At 46.7% G+C, this 27687-nt stretch overlaps 1 long non-coding RNA gene across 1 annotated transcript; it reads left to right on the top strand.

Moving 5' to 3' along the window:
- The first annotated feature begins 501 nt into the window (after positions 1–501).
- On the top strand, positions 502–22723 carry LOC139399385 (uncharacterized). Its single transcript, XR_011632071.1, has 3 exons — positions 502–556; positions 18237–18309; positions 22590–22723. It is a non-coding gene; the product is annotated as an uncharacterized lncRNA (long non-coding RNA).
- Positions 22724–27687: the final 4964 nt, after the last annotated feature.

The following is a 27687-nucleotide window of genomic DNA, read 5'->3' as shown; positions in this document are numbered from 1 at the left end:
ATCTTTTAGCTAGCCTAGAGAGGCTGGTGTTGATGCTCTGCCTCTCTCTTTTTCCCACCTCCTGGGCTGTCTTGAAACTTTACCCCTGCTCTCCACAACAGACAATGGCCCGAGATCCCGCGTCAGTAACACTCAGGCAGCAGCTGATGAATTAGCAGAGACTTTTCTTTTCCCAAACTTTTACTGCTTCGTGGTTGGGCAGGGGGCATTCCTACACACACACACACACACACACACACACACACACACACACACACACACACACACACACACACACACACACACACATACACACACACACACACACAGAATCACACACACACACAGAGAGAGAGAGATCCATGCTCCCCCTGTCGCTGAGCTCTGTAAGGGCTCCTCCACTAGACTAGACTAGAAGTCCCCTAATTCAGAAGGGTCACTGGTGCTCCACTGTGTGTTTAGGCACTTCTTCTAGTGGGAAGGTTTCACACTTAATTTTTTTGTTGTTGTTCTTCTTCTTCCAGCTAATGAGAAAGTGGAGGACATCAATGTCAGCCCCAGGAGTCAATCACACATGGTGAGTCTGCTAGTTCACCTTTCTTTTTGTGGAGCTGATAGTATTATTTCTGCTTTTATTTTTACTGTCACGCTATTGAAGCGTTGGTCTGGTTGAGAGTCTGTGTGCTTGAGGACATGTTTTGTAGGTCTTTCAGGGTACTGTCATGGTTTTGAAGCGTTGGTCAGGTTGAGAGTCTGTATGCTTAAAGACATGTTTTGTAGGTCTTTCAGGGTACTGTCATGGTTTTGAAGCGTTGGTCTGGTTGAGAGTCTGTATGCTTGAGGACATGTTTTGTAGGTCTTTCAGGGTACTGTCATGGTTTTGAAGCGTTGGTCTGGTTGAGAGTCTGTATGCTTGAGGACATGTTTTGTAGGTCTTTCAGGGTACTGTCATGGTTTTGAAGCGTTGGTCTGGTTGAGAGTCTGTATGCTTGAGGACATGTTTTGTAGGTCTTTCAGGGTACTGTCATGGTTTTGAAGCGTAGGTCTGGTTTAGAGTCTGTATGCTTAAAGACATGTTTTGTAGGTCTTTCAGGGTACTGTCATGGTTTTGAAGCGTTGGTCAGGTTGAGAGTCTGTATGCTTGAGGACATGTTTTGTAGGTCTTTCAGGGTACTGTCATGGTTTTGAAGCGTTGGTCTGGTTTAGAGTCTGTATGCTTAAAGACATGTTTTGTAGGTCTTTCAGGGTACTGTCATGGTTTTGAAGCGTTGGTCTGGTTGAGAGTCTGTATGCTTGAGGACATGTTTTGTAGGTCTTTCAGGGTACTGTCATGGTTTTGAAGCGTTGGTCTGGTTGAGAGTCTGTATGCTTGAGGACATGTTTTGTAGGTCTTTCAGGGTACTGTCATGGTTTTGAAGCGTAGGTCTGGTTTAGAGTCTGTATGCTTAAAGACATGTTTTGTAGGTCTTTCAGGGTACTGTCATGGTTTTGAAGCGTTGGTCAGGTTGAGAGTCTGTATGCTTGAGGACATGTTTTGTAGGTCTTTCAGGGTACTGTCATGGTTTTGAAGCGTTGGTCTGGTTTAGAGTCTGTATGCTTAAAGACATGTTTTGTAGGTCATTCAGGGTACTGTCATGGTTTTGAAGCGTTGGTCAGGTTGAGAGTCTGTATGCTTGAGGACATGTTTTGTAGGTCTTTCAGGGTACTGTCATGGACATGTTTGATTGTTTTGCAGAAGGCTGACTGCTATGGTCCTAATTGCATACATCTCTTAGCCAAGAATATACTCTTTCAATGATGTGACTCTAAATGCATAACGTCTAATTGTACACAGCCCACAGCTTGACGATTACCTCTCAATCTAACTACTATAATTCAGTGGGTTCTCTCACTTTGTCCGTCTGTTTTGGCATCTTTTACACTAGTGTAATTAAAATCGACTTAGCTAGCTGTATTGCCGTGTAGTCTGAGTGTAGTTTTAATGGATTCTGAGGGGGGATTACAGACCAGGCTTCTGTCTTACAGTAAACCCAACAGGGTTGGTGTTTGGCCAAAGCCCTGTGTTTGTGGCTAGAGCTGGGTCTGGTCCACTGTGACACACTGGTCACTAAGGGCTCTCCCCTACAAGCCCACAGAAATGCAGGTCCAGACGCCAGCCACCCCTGTCCCTAAAGGATTTGTGCTGGAGGAGGTGCCTGTGTATGTGTGTGTGTGGGTGCGTGTGTGTGTGTTCACTCTTTGTCTCAGTCACTCAAAGCCCATTGATCCAGCATGAGCCTCAGAGGCCGTGCCAGCCCCTGTGGTGGGGAGGGGAACTTGACTTCGAGGAAACACGTCTGCTTGTGGCTCGGGGTATATGGAGGGGGAACATAAAACACACTCTGCAGCGATAAAACACACTCTGAAAACCTGTATGCCACATCACCTCCAATTATCCTCTGTTACCTCAGTTGTTCCTGAATTGCCCTTTGACCCTCAGTGGCTTGCCATAAATCCACCCAGTTCTGAGGACCAATGTTTTCCTCTCTCCGGAGTTGCTCAGTGCAACACGGCTCCACAAGTGTGTCAGATGTTGCCTCTGCTATAAAATCTACAGGACGGTAGCTCTCCAGGAACAGGGTTGGAGTTAAAACCTACGGGAGGGTATCTCTCCAGGAACAGGGTTGGAGTTAAAACCTACAGGATGGTAGCTCTCCAGGAACAGGGTTGGAGTTAAAACCTACAGGATGGTAGCTCTCCAGGAACAGGGTTGGAGTTAAAACCTACAGGATGGTAGCTCTCCAGGAACAGGGTTGGAGTTAAAACCTACAGGATGGTAGGTCTCCAGGAACATGGTTGGAGTTAAAACCTACAGGAGGTTAGCTCTCCAGGAACATGGTTGGAGTTAAAACCTACAGGAGGGTAGCTCTCCAGGAACAGGGTTGAAGTTAAAACCTACAGGATGGTATCTCTCCAGGAACAGGGTTGGAGTGAAAACCTACAGCAGGGGTAGCTCTCCAGGAACAGGTTTGGAGAGCCCTGCATTCAACTGTTGATGGGAAGCATAGGTGCTGTGAGGGGCACCCGAATGGCTTTACATACCATTCAGCTTGATAGTGGACGATTGACAGGATGGGATGATGTGAGGGAAACTGAAGAAGGAAATGGAACACTGTTAACATGGCATAAGCCACAGGGTGAAGTTACTCATTGTTTCATAGGACCTACAGCAGCAACCCTTAATCTAAGCCACAGGGTGAAGTTACTCATTGTTTCATAGCACTTACAGCAGCAACCCTTACCCTAAGCTACAGGGTGAAGTTACTCATTGTTTCATAGGACTTACAGCAGCAACCCTTACCCTAAGCTACAGGGTGAAGTTACTCATTGTTTCATAGGACTTACAGCAGCAACCCTTACCCTAAACTACAGGGTGAAGTTACTCATTGTTTCATAGGACTTACAGCAGCAACCCTTACCCTAAGCTACAGGGTGAAGTACAGTGTAAAACTGAGTAATTACATTACTAACTGGAGTAATTACACTGTACTAAGGGCTCTGTAATGTAAAGTGAGTCAGTCCATCTATATCACCGCTACTGAGTGGAGAAATTACTCATTCCTTAAGTCTTGTTCATTGAGATTGTATCTGAACAACACAGAATAAACTATTTTCAGCAGGAGAGGAGCATCTCTTATTGCCTGAGGAAGTCGGAGGAACAGACTTCTCTCCAACACGGCTCCAGCTATACTTCACAGACTAAATTGCAGAATAGACTCTCTCCCATTGATCTGACTCTGCTCAGGTCGGCTAATTCATCTGCCTGGAAAGTGGCTAAACGCTCATCTAAGGCCAGCTAGCCAGTAGTGAACATCAATTGACCCCAACACGTTTGTTCTCCATTAGTGAAAGAGCAAGAGGTAGGGCATCCCTGCCAACTGGGGTACCAGGGGGGAGAAATGTGGGAGGAAACCTTGAATACTTTACATGTGAGGGATGGTAGCGATTCCAAGGGGCATGCCATTCTCGGTGGTCGATTCTGGAATTCCGAGCAAGCCTTTCTCCAAACATGCCGCTTGGGGTGTTTTGGGGTTGGGTTTGCTGGGAACTGAGACTGGGAGTTTCTGTAGACCACATCCTGACCCGCAGTACAATATTGTCTCAGTGGGGAGACTGGACGAGCTCTCTTCAGAGGCAGGCTGAGCCAAACAAGAGAAGAAGAATCTCAAATGTGTTTCCTAGCACATCCTCTCTCATTTACACTTGAGTCATTTAGCAGCCGCTCAGAGGTACTTACAGTTAGTGCATTAATCTTAAAATCGTTTGGTGGGAAAACCACATATCTCAGTCATAGTAAGTACATGTCTCCTGGGTGTTTTTTTTTTGTTGGTCTCCTCAAAACCCATTGGATGAGATGGTCAGAGGGTAGGTTCCTCTGCCCATTTCATCCAACGGGTTTTGAGAAGGAGGCGAGGAGAGAGGAGGCGATGAATCAAGAAAATGCCATTGAGATTCTCTCAAGGACAAGGCAGTGTAAAGGGATTACAGCCTGATTATGTCTCTTTACACTGGGTTAGCCATGTGGGGAGGAACTCACACGCTGTTCATTAAGACATCACGTCGGAGCTCCGCGTCTTTTAAGCGTCTCTTTCATCTCCCGGCATGTTTCACGCTTCTCTTCCACTGTTAAACCTAAGGCTTTCTGACAGCGACACTTCTCTAATAGTATATGGAGCAGCCAGGGGACTTAGATGTGCACAAACAGGGCCCTTGAACGGAGCAGTTTCCTTCTTCTTCTTTAGTCGTTGGTGAAGAAATGATGGTCTGACAGAGAATGACAGCCTGGATCGTAAAAGGCTCTGTTCAGCAGAAAGATAAAGCTCATTTCTGGCGTCGCTAGACAACCGCAGCACACCAGCGGAACGCAGACCTGACGTGGACTCAGTTCACTGTCCTTCTGAAGTCGCTGGAGTCTAAGAAGCCCCAGTGTCTCTGTAGTTGGCACTGTACTGATGTATAGTTTTACAGATGGATCATAGAAATATTATGGTTGAATTAGTTGTCTGTAATTGTTTCCATATGTCCTTCGTCTATGCTTGATGATGTGTTTTAATGTATGCACAGAGCCGTAAACAAACTTTCCCCGTGGGGATAATAAAGTGATTCTCTTTATTTTTACAGAGACTTGAGGCAGTGATGCCAGCTTTCCCCCAGCAGCACTTTAACCTAGTATTTTCCCTCAGAGAGAGCCTCAGGCTGCATTAGTCACTTTCCCCGAGCAGCACTTTAACCTAGTAGTTTCCCTCAGAGAGAGCCTCAGGCTGCATTAGTCACTTTCCCCGAGCAGCACTTTAACCTAGTAGTTTCCCTCAGAGAGAGCCTCAGGCTGCATTAGTCACTTTCCCCAAGCAGCACTTTAACCTAGTATTTTCCCTCAGAGAGAGCCTCAGGCTGCATTAGTCACTTTCCCCCAGCAGCACTTTAACCTAGTATTTTCCCTCAGAGAGAGCCTCAGGCTGCATTAGTCACTTTCCCCGAGCAGCACTTTAACCTAGTATTTTCCCTCAGAGAGAGCCTCAGGCTGCATTAGTCACTTTCCCCCAGCAGCACTTTAACCTAGTATTTTCCCTCAGAGAGAGCCTCAGGCTGCATTAGTCACTTTCCCCCAGCAGCACTTTAACCTAGTATTTTCCCTCAGAGAGAGCCTCAGGCTGCATTAGTCACTTTCCCCGAGCAGCACTTTAACCTAGTAGTTTCCCTCAGAGAGAGCCTCAGGCTGCATTAGTCACTTTCCCCGAGCAGCACTTTAACCTAGTATTTTCCCTCAGAGAAAGCCTCAGTCTGCATTAGTCACTTTCCCCGAGCAGCACTTTAACCTAGTAGTTTCCCTCAGAGAGAGCCTCAGGCTGCATTAGTCACTTTCCCCCAGCAGCACTTTAACCTAGTATTTTCCCTCAGAGAGAGCCTCAGGCAGCATTAGTCACTTTCCCCGAGCAGCACTTTTACCTAGTATTTTCCCTCAGAGAAAGCCTCAGTCTGCATTAGTCACTTTCCCCGAGCAGCACTTTAACCTAGTAGTTTCCCTCAGAGAGAGCCTCAGGCTGCATTAGTCACTTTCCCCCAGCAGCACTTTAACCTAGTATTTTCCCTCAGAGAAAGCCTCAGGCTGCATTAGTCACTTTCCCCGAGCAGCACTTTAACCTAGTATTTTCCCTCAGAGAGAGCCTCAGGCTGCATTAGTCACTTTCCCCGAGCAGCACTTTAACCTAGTATTTTCCCTCAGAGAGAGCCTCAGGCTGCATTAGTCACTTTCCCCGAGCAGCACTTTAACCTAGTAGTTTCCCTCAGAGAGAGCCTCAGGCTGCATTAGTCACTTTCCCCCAGCAGCACTTTAACCTAGTATTTTCCCTCAGAGAAAGCCTCAGGCTGCATTAGTCACTTTCCCCGAGCAGCACTTTAACCTAGTATTTTCCCTCAGAGAAAGCCTCAGGCTGCATTAGTCACTTTCCCCGAGCAGCACTTTAACCTAGTATTTTCCCTCAGAGAGAGCCTCAGGCTGCATTAGTCACTTTCCCCGAGCAGCACTTTAACCTAGTAGTTTCCCTCAGAGAGAGCCTCAGGCTGCATTAGTCACTTTCCCCGAGCAGCACTTTAACCTAGTATTTTCCCTCAGAGAAAGCCTCAGTCTGCATTAGTCACTTTCCCTGAGCAGCACTTTAACCTAGTAGTTTCCCTCAGAGAGAGCCTCAGGCTGCATTAGTCACTTTCCCCCAGCAGCACTTTAACCTAGTATTTTCCCTCAGAGAGAGCCTCAGGCTGCATTAGTCACTTTCCCCGAGCAGCACTTTAACCTAGTATTTTCCCTCAGAGAGAGCCTCAGGCTGCATTAGTCACTTTCCCCCAGCAGCACTTTAACCTAGTATTTTCCCTCAGAGAGAGCCTCAGGCTGCATTAGTCACTTTCCCCGAGCAGCACTTTAACCTAGTAGTTTCCCTCAGAGAGAGCCTCAGGCTGCATTAGTCACTTTCCCCGAGCAGCACTTTAACCTAGTAGTTTCCCTCAGAGAGAGCCTCAGGCTGCATTAGTCACTTTCCCCGAGCAGCACTTTAACCTAGTAGTTTCCCTCAGAGAGAGCCTCAGGCTGCATTAGTCACTTTCCCCGAGCAGCACTTTAACCTAGTAGTTTCCCTCAGAGAGAGCCTCAGGCTGCATTAGTCACTTTCCCCCAGCAGCACTTTTACCTAGTAGTTTCCCTCAGAGAGAGCCTCAGGCTGCATTAGTCACTTTCCCCGAGCAGCACTTTAACCTAGTATTTTCCCTCAGAGAAAGCCTCAGTCTGCATTAGTCACTTTCCCCGAGCAGCACTTTAACCTAGTAGTTTCCCTCAGAGAGAGCCTCAGGCTGCATTAGTCACTTTCCCCCAGCAGCACTTTAACCTAGTATTTTCCCTCAGAGAGAGCCTCAGGCTGCATTAGTCACTTTCCCCGAGCAGCACTTTAACCTAGTAGTTTCCCTCAGAGAGAGCCTCAGGCTGCATTAGTCACTTTCCCCGAGCAGCACTTTAACCTAGTATTTTCCCTCAGAGAAAGCCTCAGTCTGCATTAGTCACTTTCCCCGAGCAGCACTTTAACCTAGTAGTTTCCCTCAGAGAGAGCCTCAGGCTGCATTAGTCACTTTCCCCGAGCAGCACTTTAACCTAGTATTTTCCCTCAGAGAAAGCCTCAGTCTGCATTAGTCACTTTCCCCGAGCAGCACTTTAACCTAGTAGTTTCCCTCAGAGAGAGCCTCAGGCTGCATTAGTCACTTTCCCCCAGCAGCACTTTAACCTAGTATTTTCCCTCAGAGAGAGCCTCAGGCTGCATTAGTCACTTTCCCCGAGCAGCACTTTAACCTAGTAGTTTCCCTCAGAGAGAGCCTCAGGCTGCATTAGTCACTTTCCCCGAGCAGCACTTTAACCTAGTATTTTCCCTCAGAGAAAGCCTCAGTCTGCATTAGTCACTTTCCCCGAGCAGCACTTTAACCTAGTAGTTTCCCTCAGAGAGAGCCTCAGGCTGCATTAGTCACTTTCCCCCAGCAGCACTTTAACCTAGTATTTTCCCTCAGAGAGAGCCTCAGGCTGCATTAGTCACTTTCCCCGAGCAGCACTTTTACCTAGTATTTTCCCTCAGAGAAAGCCTCAGTCTGCATTAGTCACTTTCCCCGAGCAGCACTTTAACCTAGTAGTTTCCCTCAGAGAGAGCCTCAGGCTGCATTAGTCACTTTCCCCCAGCAGCACTTTAACCTAGTATTTTCCCTCAGAGAAAGCCTCAGGCTGCATTAGTCACTTTCCCCGAGCAGCACTTTAACCTAGTATTTTCCCTCAGAGAGAGCCTCAGGCTGCATTAGTCACTTTCCCCGAGCAGCACTTTAACCTAGTATTTTCCCTCAGAGAGAGCCTCAGGCTGCATTAGTCACTTTCCCCGAGCAGCACTTTAACCTAGTAGTTTCCCTCAGAGAGAGCCTCAGGCTGCATTAGTCACTTTCCCCCAGCAGCACTTTAACCTAGTATTTTCCCTCAGAGAAAGCCTCAGGCTGCATTAGTCACTTTCCCCGAGCAGCACTTTAACCTATTATTTTCCCTCAGAGAAAGCCTCAGGCTGCATTAGTCACTTTCCCCGAGCAGCACTTTAACCTAGTATTTTCCCTCAGAGAGAGCCTCAGGCTGCATTAGTCACTTTCCCCGAGCAGCACTTTAACCTAGTAGTTTCCCTCAGAGAGAGCCTCAGGCTGCATTAGTCACTTTCCCCGAGCAGCACTTTTACCTAGTATTTTCCCTCAGAGAAAGCCTCAGTCTGCATTAGTCACTTTCCCCGAGCAGCACTTTAACCTAGTAGTTTCCCTCAGAGAGAGCCTCAGGCTGCATTAGTCACTTTCCCCGAGCAGCACTTTAACCTAGTATTTTCCCTCAGAGAAAGCCTCAGTCTGCATTAGTCACTTTCCCCGAGCAGCACTTTAACCTAGGAGTTTCCCTCAGAGAGAGCCTCAGGCTGCATTAGTCACTTTCCCCCAGCAGCACTTTAACCTAGTATTTTCCCTCAGAGAGAGCCTCAGGCTGCATTAGTCACTTTCCCCCAGCAGCACTTTAACCTAGTATTTTCCCTCAGAGAGAGCCTCAGGCTGCATTAGTCACTTTCCCCGAGCAGCACTTTAACCTAGTAGTTTCCCTCAGAGAGAGCCTCAGGCTGCATTAGTCACTTTCCCCGAGCAGCACTTTTACCTAGTATTTTCCCTCAGAGAAAGCCTCAGTCTGCATTAGTCACTTTCCCCGAGCAGCACTTTAACCTAGTAGTTTCCCTCAGAGAGAGCCTCAGGCTGCATTAGTCACTTTCCCCGAGCAGCACTTTAACCTAGTATTTTCCCTCAGAGAAAGCCTCAGTCTGCATTAGTCACTTTCCCCGAGCAGCACTTTAACCTAGTAGTTTCCCTCAGAGAGAGCCTCAGGCTGCATTAGTCACTTTCCCCCAGCAGCACTTTAACCTAGTATTTTCCCTCAGAGAGAGCCTCAGGCTGCATTAGTCACTTTCCCCGAGCAGCACTTTAACCTAGTAGTTTCCCTCAGAGAGAGCCTCAGGCTGCATTAGTCACTTTCCCCGAGCAGCACTTTAACCTAGTATTTTCCCTCAGAGAAAGCCTCAGTCTGCATTAGTCACTTTCCCCGAGCAGCACTTTAACCTAGTAGTTTCCCTCAGAGAGAGCCTCAGGCTGCATTAGTCACTTTCCCCCAGCAGCACTTTAACCTAGTATTTTCCCTCAGAGAGAGCCTCAGGCTGCATTAGTCACTTTCCCCGAGCAGCACTTTTACCTAGTATTTTCCCTCAGAGAAAGCCTCAGTCTGCATTAGTCACTTTCCCCGAGCAGCACTTTAACCTAGTAGTTTCCCTCAGAGAGAGCCTCAGGCTGCATTAGTCACTTTCCCCCAGCAGCACTTTAACCTAGTATTTTCCCTCAGAGAAAGCCTCAGGCTGCATTAGTCACTTTCCCCGAGCAGCACTTTAACCTAGTATTTTCCCTCAGAGAGAGCCTCAGGCTGCATTAGTCACTTTCCCCGAGCAGCACTTTAACCTAGTATTTTCCCTCAGAGAGAGCCTCAGGCTGCATTAGTCACTTTCCCCGAGCAGCACTTTAACCTAGTAGTTTCCCTCAGAGAGAGCCTCAGGCTGCATTAGTCACTTTCCCCCAGCAGCACTTTAACCTAGTATTTTCCCTCAGAGAAAGCCTCAGGCTGCATTAGTCACTTTCCCCGAGCAGCACTTTAACCTATTATTTTCCCTCAGAGAAAGCCTCAGGCTGCATTAGTCACTTTCCCCGAGCAGCACTTTAACCTAGTATTTTCCCTCAGAGAGAGCCTCAGTCTGCATTAGTCACTTTCCCCGAGCAGCACTTTAACCTAGTAGTTTCCCTCAGAGAGAGCCTCAGGCTGCATTAGTCACTTTCCCCGAGCAGCACTTTAACCTAGTATTTTCCCTCAGAGAAAGCCTCAGTCTGCATTAGTCACTTTCCCCGAGCAGCACTTTAACCTAGTAGTTTCCCTCAGAGAGAGCCTCAGGCTGCATTAGTCACTTTCCCCCAGCAGCACTTTAACCTAGTATTTTCCCTCAGAGAGAGCCTCAGGCTGCATTAGTCACTTTCCCCCAGCAGCACTTTAACCTAGTATTTTCCCTCAGAGAGAGCCTCAGGCTGCATTAGTCACTTTCCCCGAGTAGCACTTTAACCTAGTATTTTCCCTCAGAGAGAGCCTCAGGCTGCATTAGTCAGTTGAAGTGAGGTTGGTTGGTTCCTTCTCCCGGCACATGGTCCAATGGTCACATGGAAGGTATAACAGAGTTAGGTGTTGGTTAAGGACTCGTGAAGCAGCCCGGCGCCATCTGGGGCCAATCTGTTGGCAGTGTGCAAGACGGACGGTTGAGGGACACGCAGCATGCGCCCATCCCATTAACCTCGTTCGCCCGACACTGTCAGTGTTAATACAGTCTGGTATTAGCACTCTCAGATGGATCATGTATACCTGGTGTGAAGTGTAGGCGTGAGTTCCTTTGTGGCTACACTGTTCAACATCTGCCCTGCTTTATTGCACCGGTTGGTTATTGGATTTGCCAGCTCCAGCTGTCAAGACTATTCTTATGAGATGAGGATCAGTTGGTCTGGTAATGATGTGACATATGAAGGTTCATGACGCGAGGCTGGGGAGTGTCCCTGGGTGTCACTATGATGCCACATATCCCTCTCATTCAAATCTGGACCTCAAAGCCAGTTCCACTACTTGTTGTTATTGTTCCCCTCTTACCAGAGACTGATTTAGACCTGGGATACCAGCTGGGTGCAATTAATTATCAGGTTGACCAGAAAAACCAGCAGTACCCTGGACCTCGAAGGGTAAGAGTTGAATTCCCCTGGAATAGATAATTGACCTGAAGTTGCCGTGAGCAGCTGGATAGTTGGAACAGTGTCTATAAATGCAGTTGGATAGGATCATTCTCTAGTCACAACTCTGGCCGTCGTATTCTACAGTCCTGCTGCTTTTCCTTTCTCTCTCCCACTTACTTGATGAATGTTATCCATTGGCAGCACACGCACCTCTCCCAGGTAGAAATATGTGCCTAGTTTAATGAATGAAAATCATCTGGTCTGTGGAGGATTGAAGCTGTGCATCTCTGTTCGAGTTTCTATCTCATTGCTCATTGCCATGGATTTGCTCCAAACCCTCATCCAATTTCCATTCTTCCTGCATGAAGGCCATGGGAGGACATTTTGGGGGGGTGGGGGCAACCCTTTCATGTGTCTACACGGTAGACTATTCTAGAACTGACGAGGGAACACCTACAGGCCTGTTATGTCAGTTGTACCCCACATGGACCCTTTTAATCTCTCATTATAAAAAAAGAGGGCTCGACGGATGTCCTGTTAAAAGGGGAAACAGCTGACCTGTTAAAAAGGTTCTGCCAGGGGATTGCTAACCTTTGATCTATCTCTGTTCTCTCCTTCACAAAGCTGAAGTTCCTGACCGCCTCCATCTGTCTCAGTCGCTCTCTCTTTCTCTCTTTCCCCTTTCTGCCTCCATCTCTCTTTCCCTCGTGTTCTCCATAAATATGGTACACTTCCCAAAATACTTTTTTTATGGACAGTCCATTTACGCTCCAAGAGATTTCAGCTCTGAAAAAGACCCTTCACTTTTTCTTGTGACTTTTATTATCCTTCCATTCTGCCTTTAACCGTCTCGACACAGCCACCCTCTCAATCACCTTCAATGTGACAGGGGTAGTGTCACCGCTTCAATCAATTGTTGAGGATCGTCACAATGTCCTTTCCTCTAAAGTCTACAATCTCAGCCCTGGAGCAGAGACATGGGATTTATCCTAAATGGCACCCTGGTCAAACGTAGTGCACTATTTATGTAATAGAGATGCTATTTGGAATGCACCCACAGTTTCTAGTTTGGCTTGGTAGGTATTGGGGGTCGTGTGAGGTTGTCGGTGGCAGGAAACGGTGCGAGCTGCTGCATTTCTTGACTGGTCAGAAGGTTATGTAGACTGACATTTTCAGATACCAACGCTTGACCCTGCTGGTCTCCTCTGTGAAGAGCCTCAGACACGATAGACAGAGCTCCCATTGTAGCCTGTCGACAACAACGTCCTCCCGCATTGTTGCACTGCTGGGCTCACGTATGATGAAGTCATAGTGGTAGTGGTGAATTCTTAGCTACCAAGCTGTGGATGCTACTGGTTGACGGATTATACTAATGCTGAATGAATTTTAATGTCTGAAAAAAAATCCTCTTGGCTATTCTATTTGTGTATTTTTGAACAGGGTTGTATTTTTGCAGACCAGAGTTCCCTGTGTTTCTGTATTCGTCTTCAAGAAAATTAATACAATGGTGGAATTAATACAATGGTGGAATTAATACAATGGTGGAATAAAGTTTTCATTTGAAAACATACAGCAAGACGATTCAATGTAGGAATTCTCCAGCCCCAATAAGAAGCTTGCCCTCTCTGCTAAAGCTGCAAAATACATGACTATTAATGAAGTCCTCTTCACACTGAGAAACAGGGGAAATCAAGTAAAACACAAGTGCATTAACATAGGAGAGAGACTGTATATTTCCCAAGTTTCCAAGGTTTGTGTAAAACCTGCCCTATCTGACAGCTGTATGAAAGAACCAGTCAGTGGAGATGATTAGGACTGTCACCCAAAATCTGTATTGAGTAACTAAAATATGCAATAACCACATTTATCCTCACACACCCACCATCCGGAGCTTGACTGATATTAGATTAACCCTCACACACACACTATCCGAAGCTTGACTGATATTAGATTGGAGCCGGCTCCTTACATTGGATTTGATTACACTGGGATGATGTGGTATAGAAGCCCCCTCTGCTGTAATGTGTCAGTCGTTTGTGTCAGTCGTTTGTGTCAGTCGTTTGTGCCAGCCGTGCCTATCAATGACATTCGACCGCTTGAGAGACTCCATTTTTATTCATGGCTTATCAGCTGTCTCCCACTTTGGATGCAAGGAGGGTGATGGGCCTGCTCTGAAGGGGGTTGGGGATCGATGGAATAGGCAGCATGTCAGCCCCCTCTAGAGCCGACTGCTGAGGTGATGGAGGGATAAGAGAGAGAAAGGAAAAGAGGGGGAACGTTAATGGAGAACGATGGTGTGCAGTTGGGGGAGGTCATGAGCCACTTCCTTTCAGGTTGGTTTCAGAAGCGGCAGGCAGCAGAGAGTGAAAGCACCAACAGCCTCACCTTTGCTGTAACATACGTCACAAAAAGCCTTAAAGGGGCCATCTGTAGTTTGCTTCATCCATTTTTGAACTTCTAAATGAATGAGATATATTCTTTAAGAATCAATAGGAATAACTATTGATTCTTGAAGAACTATTAATAACTAAATGCCTCATGACCGTCTTTCAACTGTCGGACCCCATCAGAACCCAACATATAAGCTTGTTTTATTCCAGTGTTTGTAAACATTGTAAATGTAAACAAACACTGTAAGCCTCAAAACATGCGTAAAAATATAATTGTTATTTCTTTGATCAGTCCTTGCATCCATAGCTCTGTCTGTGAATTTGAGAGTGGTTACATTTCTCCAGGCCTATCCCTCAGCTTTTTACCAAAACAGAGGCAGGGGGGCTGCCTTGTTGTTGTTTCGATGCCAGATTGCCTCTTTAAACCAGAAACCCCTCCCCTTAAAATTAAAAGAGCCAAATACATCAAGACCAAACAAATAAATGGTCTTGGTCAAGTTTCTTCTCCCCCTAAAACCTCTCTGTTTCCCTCAGCTGTTTTCAGTTTCAGAGCGAGAGGAGGCCTCGTCGGCCTGTTAACATGTGGAGTTCAAAGCCCAGGCCCGACTACAGTGATTAAAGCACCATCATGCTGTAAAGCATCTCAGTTATGTGACGTTCTAGCCTAAATCATCGGCTTGCTCATTACACTCATTAGACAAGGGCCCACAGGAATTTATGGCCCATCACCACCACAGCCGGGTGTGCTGTGTTCACCCTTCTGTTCTGACAGTGTTCAAACTCAATGGAACAGGTTTGGAAAGTAAAAAAGCTTACATGGGTCCCTGCCAGCTTTTGAAGCACTCTTAGCATAGCACTGAGTTAGTGGCAGTACAGTACCCTCATGGCTTCTCTGAGGGTAAAATGAGAATGAAGAATCTGTGTTGTTCTGAGCCGTGGTGAAGTACCAACGTAAGGTATTCTGTGTTGTTTTGAGCCGTGGTGAAGAACCAACACAAGGTATTCTGTGTTGTTCTGAGCCGTGGTGAAGTACCAACGCAAGGTATTCTGTGTTGTTCTGAGCCGTGGTGAAGTACCAACGCAAGGTATTCTGTGTTGTTCTGAGCCGTGGTGAAGTACCAACGTAAGGTATTCTGTGTTGTTCTGAGCCGTGGTGAAGTACCAACGTAAGGTATTCTGTGTTGTTCTGAGCCGTGGTGAAGTACCAACACAAGGTATTCTGTGTTGTTCTGAGCCGTGGTGAAGTACCAACGCAAGGTATTTTGTGTTGTTCTGAGCCGTGGTGAAGTACCAACGTAAGGTATTCTGTGTTGTTCTGAGCCGTGGTGAAGTACCAACGCAAGGTATTCTGTGTTGTTCTGAGCCGTGGTGAAGTACCAACGCAAGGTATTCTGTGTTGTTCTGAGCCGTGGTGAAGTACCAACACAAGGTATTCTGTGTTGTTTTGAGCCGTGGTGAAGTACCAACGTAAGGTATTCTGTGTTGTTTTGAGCCGTGGTGAAGAACCAACGTAAGGTATTCTGTGTTGTTCTGAGCCGTGGTGAAGTACCAACGCAAGGTATTCTGTGTTGTTCTGAGCCGTGGTGAAGTACCAACGCAAGGTATTCTGTGTTGTTCTGAGCCGTGGTGAAGTACCAACGCAAGGTATTCTGTGTTGTTTTGAGCCGTGGTGAAGAACCAACGCAAGGTATTCTGTGTTGTTCTGAGCCGTGGTGAAGTACCAACGTAAGGTATTCTGTGTTGTTCTGAGCCGTGGTGAAGTACCAACGTAAGGTATTCTGTGTTGTTTTGAGCCGTGGTGAAGAACCAACGTAAGGTATTCTGTGTTGTTCTGAGCCGTGGTGAAGTACCAACGTAAGGTATTCTGTGTTGTTTTGAGCCGTGGTGAAGAACCAACGCAAGGTATTCTGTGTTGTTCTGAGCCGTGGTGAAGTACCAACACAAGGTATTCTGTGTTGTTTTGAAACAGATTGCTTTTGGCGAAGATCAATTGTAATTGAGGCGTGGGCCATTTGTATTTGACAGTTGTGTCTGAGGGATAACACATACCAAATGTGGCGGTTACTTGAAACCGTTGGAGACCCAAAGTGCCTCAAAACACATTTTTGGGACTTGGGAGCGATGTGAGCAAATTAAACTGCAAACATTTATTCAGCATCAGAGCCTCATCTTTTGATCTGTGTAGTGTGTGAATTAAACATGGTTTGATTTACGATGATTATAACTCCAACAACAATAAACTTGAACAAGATGACTTCAGTATTATGTCAATTGTGCTTGCCTAAAATCAGCAGTCATTTTCCAATGGTGTATGTTTGTGTTCTTGTCAGTTCCCGAAAGTGCAAATTTGGTGAAATGTCCCTCATCAAAATGTTCCATTTCCAAATGGCTTTTAATGACTTATGTGGTCCCGCAAAATGTCAATTTTACATCGGAGTAAGAAATGATCCGAGTTCCTCGAGAAGCCGTTAAAATATATGACAAAGCCAAACCGCCCACCAAAATGGCAGTTTATTTATCCAGAAAGCAGTGGAACATTAAGGATGCACTTATCAACAACGCTTTAAATGACCATTCAGCTTTGTTTCCGTCATTTAAATCTAAAGATCGACAGAAGATAATCAGTGGTAGCTCTGATCTAATAGCTCTCTGGTGAGAACGTCAGAATGTCAGTTGCAGAACATTGCCTCAAATTTGATCAGTTACATTTTTGTCTTTTTTTAAAACGAACAGACAGGATACAGATATCTCACTCTCCCGGACAGATCTACTGTCTGTTTTCCTATGGGTTGACTCCTCTGTCTTTGTGTCTCCCGTTCAACATGCCCTGCCTCTCTAGTCTCTGTCCTCCCCCTCTCCCTGCCTGGCCAACAGATGCACGGAGCTGCGTGAAGGCATCCGTGGATATTTGACTTGATGTTGTAAATATTTTTAAAGTAGCCGTTTCAAACAGAATTATTGAAACATTAGTCCAAGGAGGCTGAGGTGATACCATGCGTGTCCCGTTAGTTACATTTCATCTGTGTTTATATGACACTAATTTCCACAGATGCTTTGTGCTCTTCTGAATTTGTCGGGTAGCCTCTGTTTTTTCCCCCACAACCGCCCTCAATGGAACAGCACGAATGTGGATTTGATACTTCGCTAACTAGACTAGACTTAATTGGGGAATGATGACCATAATGTACGGTGCTCAGCACGTCACTCCGCTGAGATGAATGTCTCAAACACATTTTTACGAGAGAAGGGTATAATCAAACTGTTAGGTTGTTGGGGGTGTCTGGCTAAGCATATGTGGAACATACCACATGTGAACAGCCCGACATCTGTGCCTCTTTTTTCCCTTCCAGTTCTGTTTGTGTTGTGGAGGCAGATGAACAGGCTGTGATCCCCATGTTCTGGTCCCGACCCTGTTGATACAGGCAGAGTAAACAGCCATCCATCCTCCTGGCCCTCCCTGTTGCAGGCTACCACTGGCTGGTGCAGGGCTGGAGGCTGGAGTGGTACATTACATTGAAGTCAGACGAGACCCACCCGTCTGTACGACTGGCTGTAAATACACCTCCTTCCACCCTGAGACGGGTTAGGGCCAGGTTGGGGCTGGACACCATCCGTGTAATGTTGATACGCTACAGACGCCCGGCGGTCCTCCTCTATTGGCTTATTAAGGTCTGATGTCATCACTGACGTGCATTTATATTACAGTCATTTAGTCACCAGTCTAGGTCAGACTCCAGACCAGACTACTGAGATGGTGTCCCTGTTCCTTTGGGGGGCGTTTCCCCTCAGGGCTGGTTAGAGTTTAGACTGAAGCAGCACGGAGAAGGAATCCATTAAACTCCACTGCTGCTGGACGCCGCCTGTCTGCCCAACCTAGCCAGCCAGCCCAGCCCGCCCTCACAACAGCCCCAGTACAATACGGCCCAGTGGAGCTCTCTGCCCTGTGGTGACCTTCTCATGAAAGCCCTCTGTGCCGAGGGCTGAGACTACCCGCCATGCAAACGGTGGCAGGCGTTAGCCACTCTCAAGGAATGCACAGTGGTTCATAGATAAAAGGGTCAGTGCCTCGAACTCAGTAGAACTTTGTCACTCTGAGGGAGGTTGAGTATCGCTGTTGACTCTCTACTGCTGCCTGTCAGCTGTGTATTGTGTCGTAACTGGCCTCAAGTGGGCCACATCTCCTGTACTGTATACATACTGCATATTGACCAGGGCTGGGGCTGTGGGCTGTGTAGGTGGGACACACTGTGGTCACTATGTCAGACGGCCCGGCTGACTCCTTGTGTCACGTTCGGGTCAAACGGGCTCTGCCATAATCAGACAATGGGTGCTTTATGGCCAATGGGTTGATCAGCCCCTAACTCCGTCCCCCTGAGACATTCTGCACATTGAATGTGAAGTAGCCACTCCATGACAGTCCTCCACAACCCCCATGCTTTCCTCCACTGACTGTTGTTCATCTCCTCATATTCTTTCTGTCCTCAGACCGAGAATTTGGACGCCTGCCTCAGTTTCCTGGACGCAAGAGGAGTGAATGTACAAGGGCTCTCCTCAGAAGGTAAGACTGAATTCTTATTTTTTTAATGAAGATGAATGTATAATGATGATTGTTAACCATTGAGGCTTGAGACAAGGCTAGGAACTAGGACTGTGGTTGTACGGTTTCTTAAGCTATGGGTCGGTACCCCAACTGGACTGAAAATATGTATATTTCTTCTTGATTTGGGTTATTGGGTCACGGAAGGACGGTGAATTTCTCATTTGGGTCTCGAGCTGAAAAATGTATCACAGGATGGAAGGAAGTTAATGTGTCGTTGAGAGTTATTGCAGGATCGGTCAACCTAACTACACATAGTTTTTGAATGGCCCATTTGAGGTTACTCTCCTCCTACAAGCTGCTATGAATCAGATATACAGGCCTACTCGTATGGGTGTTAACATGTCTGAAGTTGCCCCACAGTAACTAGCCAACTGTTATTTAAGACCAGTGTTTGTTTCCTGGACCACCGTCAGTTTAACTCCCCTCTAAAGTTTGGGGAAGTGACGATGCTCTTGACCTGTCGGAACAGCCCAAATAGCCGTCCCAATACTCTGACCAGCTACTCTAAATTATGTCCCCCTAAAAACAGCAAAGTGACTTTGCCAGTCTGGAATAGAAGAGGGTACCTAAATATACAGGCTATTGGGTTACTTTTGTATGGCCGTGGGTCCCTGTCCCCCTGGGCCATGTGTATGAGGAGTTGGCCAGGCGTGGGTCCCTGTCCCCCTAGGCCATGTGTATGAGGAGTGGGCCAGGCGTGGGTCTCTGTCCCCCTGGGCCATGTGTATGAGGAGTGGGCCAGGCGTGGGTCTCTGTCCCCCTGGGCCATGTGTATGAGGAGTGGGCCAGGCGTGGGTCTCTGTCTCCCTGGGCCATGTGTATGAGGAGTGGGCCAGGCGTGGGTCTCTGTCTCCCTGGACCATGTGTATGAGGAGTGGGCCAGGCGTGGGTCTCTGTCTCCCTGGGCCATGTGTATGAGGAGTGGGCCAGGCGTGGGTCTCTGTCTCCCTGGACCATGTGTATGAGGAGTGGGCCAGGCGTGGGTCTCTGTCTCCCAGGGCCATGTGTATGAGGAGTGGGCCAGGCGTGGGTCTCTGTCTCCCTGGGCCATGTGTATGAGGAGTGGGCCAGGCGTGGGTCTCTGTCTCCCTGGACCATGTGTATGAGGAGTGGGCCAGGCGTGGGTCTCTGTCTCCCTGGGCCATGTGTATGAGGAGTGGGCCAGGCGTAGGTCTCTGTCTCCCCGGGCCATGTGTATGAGGAGTGGGTCAGGCGTGGGTCTCTGTCCCCCTGGGCCATGTGTATGAGGAGTGGGCCAGGCGTGGGTCTCTGTCTCCCTGGACCATGTGTATGAGGAGTGGGTCAGGCGTGGGTCTCTGTCCCCCTGGGCCATGTGTATGAGGAGTGGGCCAGGCGTAGGTCTCTGTCTCCCAGGGCCATGTGTATGAGGAGTGGGTCAGGCGTGGGTCTCTGTCCCCCTGGGCCATGTATGTGTATGAGGAGTGGGCCAGTCATTCCATATACCCCTAAGCTAGTGAGGACTATGCTTCATTGAATTAGCTGTGGGTTCTGCAGACTTTTGAGGCCTCCATACGCTTGTGCTTAGTTTTTACGAGGCGTGGAATTTGAAAAGAAACAGGACGTTTGATATACTTGGAGGGTATAGGATTTTTCCAGAAAACAATCTAATAATCTTCTAGGAAAAAAACTCCAGAAAGGCGTCTTGTGGGCGACCTCAGCCTCAGATGTGCCAGATTTAATGTTCTTGTTTGTCGCATGCGTCAAAGTCCCGGAAACACCCCTGATATAACTTCATAGCAAGCAAACAAAGACTTAATACATAGCATGATAAAACTGGACTTCCTCATTTTCTGTTCAATGAAAACAGCCAACAAACGGTACAACAACCATTCAATGTCCAGCACTCCTTTGTTCTGCCAGGGTCTTCAACACCCGCTTTTCAGTTCCACCAGTCAACCCGCAGATAGGTTCATCCGTGCCTGCTGAGATCTATTCAAGGGTCACTCGCTCTAAACCAAATATTTTAAAAGCAGGTGTGAACCTCTAAAAGTGTCCTTCCTGCAGTTCATAGCCATGTACAGCGAGGGGTCACCCGTGGCAGGTCATTAAGTGGTGGCAGGGTCTGTACGGTGAGGGAGAACCATCTGGACGGCAGGGCCCTGCTCTCACTGTGACGACTGTGACATGAGCCCAAACCTACTCCTTGATCTCTGTGGTCACAGATGCCTGTTCGAATAGGTCTGTTTTTCCTAGCCTGGACCAGTTCTGGATGTAACTCAGATTGTCAGCTGGTTGGGGAACAGAGTAGCTGAAAGGGGAAGAGAATGTATAATACGAGGTTTAAAAACCTCAGATCATATCACTTTTGAAAGGGAAATGTATAACTTCCTCTTTCTCTACAGTCAAAGTTCGCAGCCTTGGTCGTTAGGGTGAAATGTTATTGAAAGAGCCCAAGGCTAAATGAGCTCGCATCTGGGGATTAAATCCAGGAAAGATGAATTGGGTGGGAGCGGTTCAGCAGTCCCATTTTTCCTCAATACTTTTCCTGTACCATTCAGGCCTAGCAGAACCCTCCATCTACCTCCTCCGAAGTCCTTTGTGGCTCGTAAAATCCGCCCCCAAAAAAAGACAAAAGGTTAAATGAAACCGCGTTAACCACTTAAAAGTCCCTTGAAGCGGGGCCCATATACTCTGACTGTGGCCCAAGGAGGACTGGCCCCGAAGTGCTGACAGCATTTAGCCCACGTTGCTTTGAAACTGGGCATAAGACATGTGCTCCTGTATGGTGGGGCCAATGGAGCTTAGCATAACTAACCATAATTGGATAATTCTGAGGGAGAGGGTCTCTGGAAGCAGGCTGAATAGAAAGAGTGGGAGCAGGCTGGTAAAGCAGGCTGGTAAAGCAGGCTGGTTAAGAGCAGGCTGGCGTTAGAGGAAACCCTATCCTGGTGGACCTCCCTCCGTTACCCGATATCTGGATCAAGTTCGGTTCCATTTTCCTCAAAATCGCAGCTGTTTTGTTTTTCTCTAAATGACAACCCTGCTGCGATATCTGTGTTTAATGAATCTGTTCCACATCCATGTGAAGCACGAGGAGACAACTGGTCGCATTGATATCAAATGTCTGTATTTGTCTGAATGTCTGAATAGATGTTCACATGGTCAACTGCTTCTATCTCTTACTCTATAGGATGGTTTTCCTGGAACCAGATTAAGCCTAGTCCTGGACTAGTAAACACTTTCAATGGAGATTCTCCATTCAGCATGTTTTTTAGTCCACAAACAGGCTTAATCTGGTTCCGGGAAACTGGTCCTTCATGTTTCAAATAGTAACCTCAAAAGGCCCTGTATTTCTGTTGTGCTATTGTTTTCTACACAGTAAATCTCTAATTATTCTGTGGCCAGTGACAAATTGCTTTGCCCGAATGAATGTGGGACGTTTTCGTTCTTCAAGTGAATACTGCCCGTTTGGACTGCTGCAATGTAACAGTATAAATGACTGCTTCCTGGAGTTTGAAATCGAAAACGTAAAGATTAATCTTTCCAACTTTTTGTAATCGCCAAACAACAGGCCAAGAAAGTTGAGCCCTGTTACGTAAACTGCTGTGTCAGCTGTTGAAATCTTTCAAACAGCCTCTGTGTCAGCTATTCTGATATGAAAAGCCATTTCACAAGTGGATGCGTTAGCGCTCCGATGACGGGGGCTGAGCGAGAGATACATTTTCATTCCTGGATTTCAGATGAATCATATCACAGTTGATAGGCTCCCTTTGTTTTGCAGGGAGAAGTGAACTTTAAAAGCATTTTAGAGTAAGTTTAGAGTGAATGTGTGCAACCTAGTCTGAACCCATTTCTCACGAGGACTAAGTCACTCAGCCAGTGGTCTTAGGTGAATCCCTAGTGCAATAATTGTGAAATAGTCAATATCAACCAAATGAAATTCAAAAATAGGTTGCCACGGTTACAGTTAAATTAGACACTTGTTCCGTTAGTAACAGCACACTGTACCTGACTCACTATTTCATTCTCACTTCCTCATTCTGAGACGAAAACAACACTAGATACTCACTTCCCTTGTGTCAGATGTGTGTTTGTGTCTTCTCTTAGCCAAGCCAGGAATCACACAGGGCGGTAAATACATGTCATTTAGCTAGCTGACGCTTTTATACAAACCAATTATAGTACTGCGTGCATACATTTCCGTATTGTTGGCAGCAGCTAGATTTGAACCCACGTTCCTGATAATGATGTGCTCTGTTCCCCTGTCTACCCGTCAGAGATCCGGAATGGGAATCTAAAGACCATCCTGGGACTGTTCTTCATCCTGTCTCGCTACAAGCAGCAGCAGCAACAGCAGCAGCAGTACTACCAGTCCCTGGTAGAGCTTACACACCAGACCACCGGGACGGCGCCGGCCAGCCCCCTCAAAACGCAACCAGAGATGCAGTCCAGGTAGGCTCAGTTGTCCTCAATGGCGCCGGGTGAAGTTGGCGCTAGATGCTACATTTTGGGTCAGTTTTGCATATTCCTTACTAATGGTTTACCAGTCACATTTGCAGCCACTATGCTGGTGTGTTATTTTGCTTCTGAACACATTTGATCTTGGGATATTTTGACTTTGGTGTACGGTTCAAATTGAGTTTGTCTCGTCCAAACAGGTCCCTGCTATGTATTTTCACACCATTTGTATTTATTATGGATCCAAGGCAGCAGCTAATCTTCCTGGGGTCCAGCAAAATTAAGACAGTTTATATAATTTTTTAAAACATTACAATACAGTCAGAGATTTCACAACACACTGTGTGCCCTCAGGCCCCTGCTCCACCACTACCACATATCTACAGTACTAAATCCATGTGTATGTGTGTGCATAGTGCGTATGTTATCGTGTGTGTGTGTGTGTGTGTGTGTGTGTGTGTGTGTGTGTGTGTGTGTGTGTGTGTGTGTGTGTGTTTATGTGTGTGTTTATGTGTGTGTCGATGCCTATGTTTGTGTTGCTTCACAGTCCCGGTTCCATAAGATGTTTTTTAATCTGTTTTTTTAAATCAAATTTTACTGCCTGCGTCAGTTACTTGATGTAGTTCCATGTAGTCATGGCTCTATGTAGTACAGTGTGCCTCACATAGTCTGTTCTGGACTTGGGGACTGTGAAGAGACCTCTTGTGGCCTGTCTTGCGGGGTATGTATGGGTGTCCGAGCTGTGTGCCAGTAGTTTAGACAGACATTTGACCATTTAATAAACAGATAGGAGCTAACAGAGGAACATTTCAACTCATTGCAGAAGTAGACAGAAAGTGGACTCTGCCTCTGCCCACTAAGCAATAAAAACAGGAAGGGATCCAGGGCCATGTGATGTAAATAGACAGCCCAGCCTGAGAGAAGCATCTGAAGAGAGGTTTAAAATGCCACAGATGGGTGGCATTCCCATGGCGACCTCAGGTTACACCTCCCAACCATCCCAACCAGGCCCTGGTCTGGCCTGCTGCTGGTGTATGGATGTATTCTGAGGTACCCGGTGTTGATCCTCTGGTCACTGTCAGGACTGCGGAACGCTAGAGAGGGAGAGAGGCAAGGAGGGGCAGAGTTTGAGAGGCTATAACTGAATAACTGAGTCTAGGGGTATTAGCCTGGTTATGGGTGGGAGGGGTGCGCAGAGAGGCACAGCTGCCCCTCATTCCTCCCTCTCGGGCCTCAGCTTTCTGGGACCTCTCCCAGTCAGAGGCAGCAACAAGCGACAGGTGCGGGTCCGATACCCCAAGCCGGGCCTTGGTGATGTCACACAGCAGAAGTAGGCCAGGAGGCCATAAGGAGCCAGGAACCAGAGGGCTAGTTAAATGTATGGGGCTGGCTTCCAACAACACCCAGGATCTGCCAGGGTTTCCTCAAGGTCTGCCAGGCCCAGTAACGTCTCATTCCCCTGGGGGAGATTAGTAAATCAACACCCCACGAGATGCGATGCACCACAGCCCATCACTGCTACAGGAAGCCATTGTTTTCCCAGTAGAGAAGTGGTCGGTGTGGTGGTGGTTTTAATGGAGAACCAGATACGGTGTGTGTCTGCATGTGTGTGTGTGTCAAAAATCTGACGCAAACCAGGATGATTAATCAGTCTGTCATAAATAGTTCAGAACTGACACAAGAAGGATTTTTAGGTATTCAACTGTAGGGGAATATGAGGACATGTTACATTAGCCAATTAGCTTGAGCTGTAAAGTGTTTCAAGTGAAATATACTCTGAGTAAGCATTCACCTCTCTGCTCGTATGACATGCAGGTTAGCATTCACCTCTCTGCTCGTATGACATGCAGGTTAGCATTCACCTCTCTGCTCGTATGACATGCAGGTTAGCATTCACCTCTCTGCTCGTATGACATGCAGGTTAGCATTCACCTCTCTGCTCGTATGACATGCAGGTTAGCATTCACCTCTCTGCTCGTATGACATGCAGGTTAGCATTCACCTCTCTGCTCGTATGACATGCAGGTTAGCATTCACCTCTCTGCTCGTATAACATGCAGGTTAGCATTCACCTCTGCTCGAATGACATGCAGGTTAGCATTCACCTCTCTGCTCGTATAACATGCAGGTTAGCATTCACCTCTCTGCTCGTATGACATGCAGGTTAGCATTCACCTCTCTGCTCGTATGACATGCAGGTTAGCATTCACCTCTCTGCTCGTATGACATGCAGGTTAGCATTCACCTCTCTGCTCGTATGACATGCAGGTTAGCATTCACCTCTCTGCTCGTATGACATGCAGGTTAGCATTCACCTCTCTGCTCGTATGACATGCAGGTTAGCATTCACCTCTCTGCTCGTATGACATGCAGGTTAGCATTCACCTCTCTGCTCGTATGACATGCAGGTTAGCATTCACCTCTTTGCTCGTATAACATGCAGGTTAGCATTCACCTCTCTGCTCGTATGACATGCAGGTTAGCATTCACCTCTCTGCTCGTATGACATGCAGGTTAGCATTCACCTCTCTGCTCGTATGACATGCAGGTTAGCATTCACCTCTCTGCTCGTATAACATGCAGGTTAGCATTTTTCATCATGAATCTTGTACTGCTCTGCAGAGTGGACACTAGTTGGAACAGCCACAATGTCATTGAACCTAACCTTAACCCTAGCCTTAAGCACACTGCTAACCTTAACTCTAACCACACTGCTAACCCTAATGCCTAACCTTAACCACACTGCTAACCCTAATGCCTAACCTTAACCACACTGCTAACCCTAATGCCTAACCCTAACCTTAATCGAAGACTAAAAAGCACATTTTTGTTTTCATACATTTTTACAGTATAGCCAATTTTGACTTTGCAGCTGGCCCATCTAGCAGAAGTTTTGCCTCAAGGACAAGACTCATCCCAATAAACGTCAACCTGCGTACCGCATTGTCTGATTTCACAGACGTGACCAGCCATGTCTGGATCTCCTGACCAAAAATACAATCTAGGACAATGTAGTCTGATCCACCGAACAATGTAGTGTTGCTTTTTATAAAGCAATTATCAATTATCTTTCACTCACTTAATCACACACACGTACACACATACACACACACACACACACACACACACACGTACCCACACACGTCCTCCTCTCTCCCCCCAGACACCAGTGAGGCCGATCAGGGCTCCAGCAGCAGGTGCTGGCTATAGAAAGCCTAGTGCTGCAACTGTAAATGTGAGCAGGCCAAGTGCTCTGTACGTGTGTGCGTGTGTGCGTGCGTATATGTTGGGGGGAAACTCCCCATTGGTGGCCCGCGACACCCAGGAGCCTCTGGGGCTGGAACTGTAGAAGGTAGTGGGGCAGCATCGGCGATCCCTCCCACTTAACTCATCATGTCCCATGGTGAACAAGTTGACCCCCTTGTCTCGCGCTCGCGCCTGCCCACCGCCAAGCCCCGGGAGGCAAAGAGTCGTCTGCTCTATGGGAAAGCCAAGCCAGACCCCTCTAGGTACTGTACTGAGTAGAGTGTCGGTGCCTGTTGGCTCTCTGTTCTGATTTAAAGCCAAGCCAGACCCCTCTAGGTACTGTACTGAGTAGAGTGTCGGTGCCTGTTGGCTCTCTGTTCTGATTTAAAGCCAAGCGTGGTACTGCTACTGTAGTTGGATTAGGAGACTGTATTGATGTCATCATGAACTGGTAATTGACTGCCTTTACTCAAACTAGTTTCACGTCGATGCTTAGTGTTATTGCCTGCATAGGTTTTGATGTGTTATTTTGTGAAGTTGGTTGAAAGGGAGCTATGAGTTGCTGCTTGTGGAGATGTTTCTATATGTCGTGTCTGTAAGGGAATCTACTCTATAGTCTGTAAGGGAATCTACTCTATAGTCTGTAAATGAATCTACTCTAGAGTCTGTAAGTGAATCTACTCTATAGTCTGTAAGTGAATCTACTCTATAGTCTGTAAGTGAATCTACTCTATAGTCTGTAAGTGAATCTACTCTATAGTCTGTAAGGGAATCTACTCTATAGTCTAAGTGAATCTACTCTATAGTCTGTAAGTGAATCTACTCTATAGTCTGTAAGGGAATCTACTCTATAGTCTGTAAGGGAATCTACTCTATAGTCTGTTAGTGAATCTACTCTATAGTCTGTAAGTGAATCTACTCTATAGTCTGTAAGTGAATCTACTCTATAGTCTGTAAGGGAATCTACTCTATAGTCTGTAAGTGAATCTACTCTATAGTCTGTAAGTGAATCTACTCTATAGTCTGTAAGGGAATCTACTCTATAGTCTGTAAGTGAATCTACTCTATAGTCTGTAAGTGAATCTACTCTATAGTCTGTAAGTGAATCTACTCTATAGTCTGTAAGTGAATCTACTCTATAGTCTGTAAGTGAATCTACTCTATAGTCTAAGTGAATCTACTCTATAGTCTAAGTGAATCTACTCTATAGTCTGTAAGGGAATCTACTCTATAGTCTGTAAGTGAATCTACTCTATAGTCTGTAAGTGAATCTACTCTATAGTCTAAGTGAATCTACTCTATAGTCTGTAAGTGAATCTACTCTATAGTCTAAGTGAATCTACTCTATAGTCTGTAAGGGAATCTACTCTATAGTCTGTAAGTGAATCTACTCTATAGTCTGTAAGTGAATCTACTCTATAGTCTGTAAGTGAATCTACTCTATAGTCTAAGTGAATCTACTCTATAGTCTGTAAGTGAATCTACTCTATAGTCTAAGTGAATCTACTCTATAGTCTGTAAGGGAATCTACTCTATAGTCTGTAAGTGAATCTACTCTATAGTCTGTAAGTGAATCTACTCTATAGTCTGTAAGTGAATCTACTCTATAGTCTGTAAGTGAATCTACTCTATAGTCTGTAAGGGAATCTACTCTATAGTCTGTTAGTGAAT

This window comes from Oncorhynchus clarkii, unplaced genomic scaffold, assembly GCF_045791955.1.
Source record: "Oncorhynchus clarkii lewisi isolate Uvic-CL-2024 unplaced genomic scaffold, UVic_Ocla_1.0 unplaced_contig_10216_pilon_pilon, whole genome shotgun sequence".
Taxonomy (NCBI): domain Eukaryota; kingdom Metazoa; phylum Chordata; class Actinopteri; order Salmoniformes; family Salmonidae; genus Oncorhynchus; species Oncorhynchus clarkii.
The sequence above is the reverse complement of the archived record's forward strand: the minus strand, read 5'-3'. Positions and strand labels throughout refer to the sequence as shown.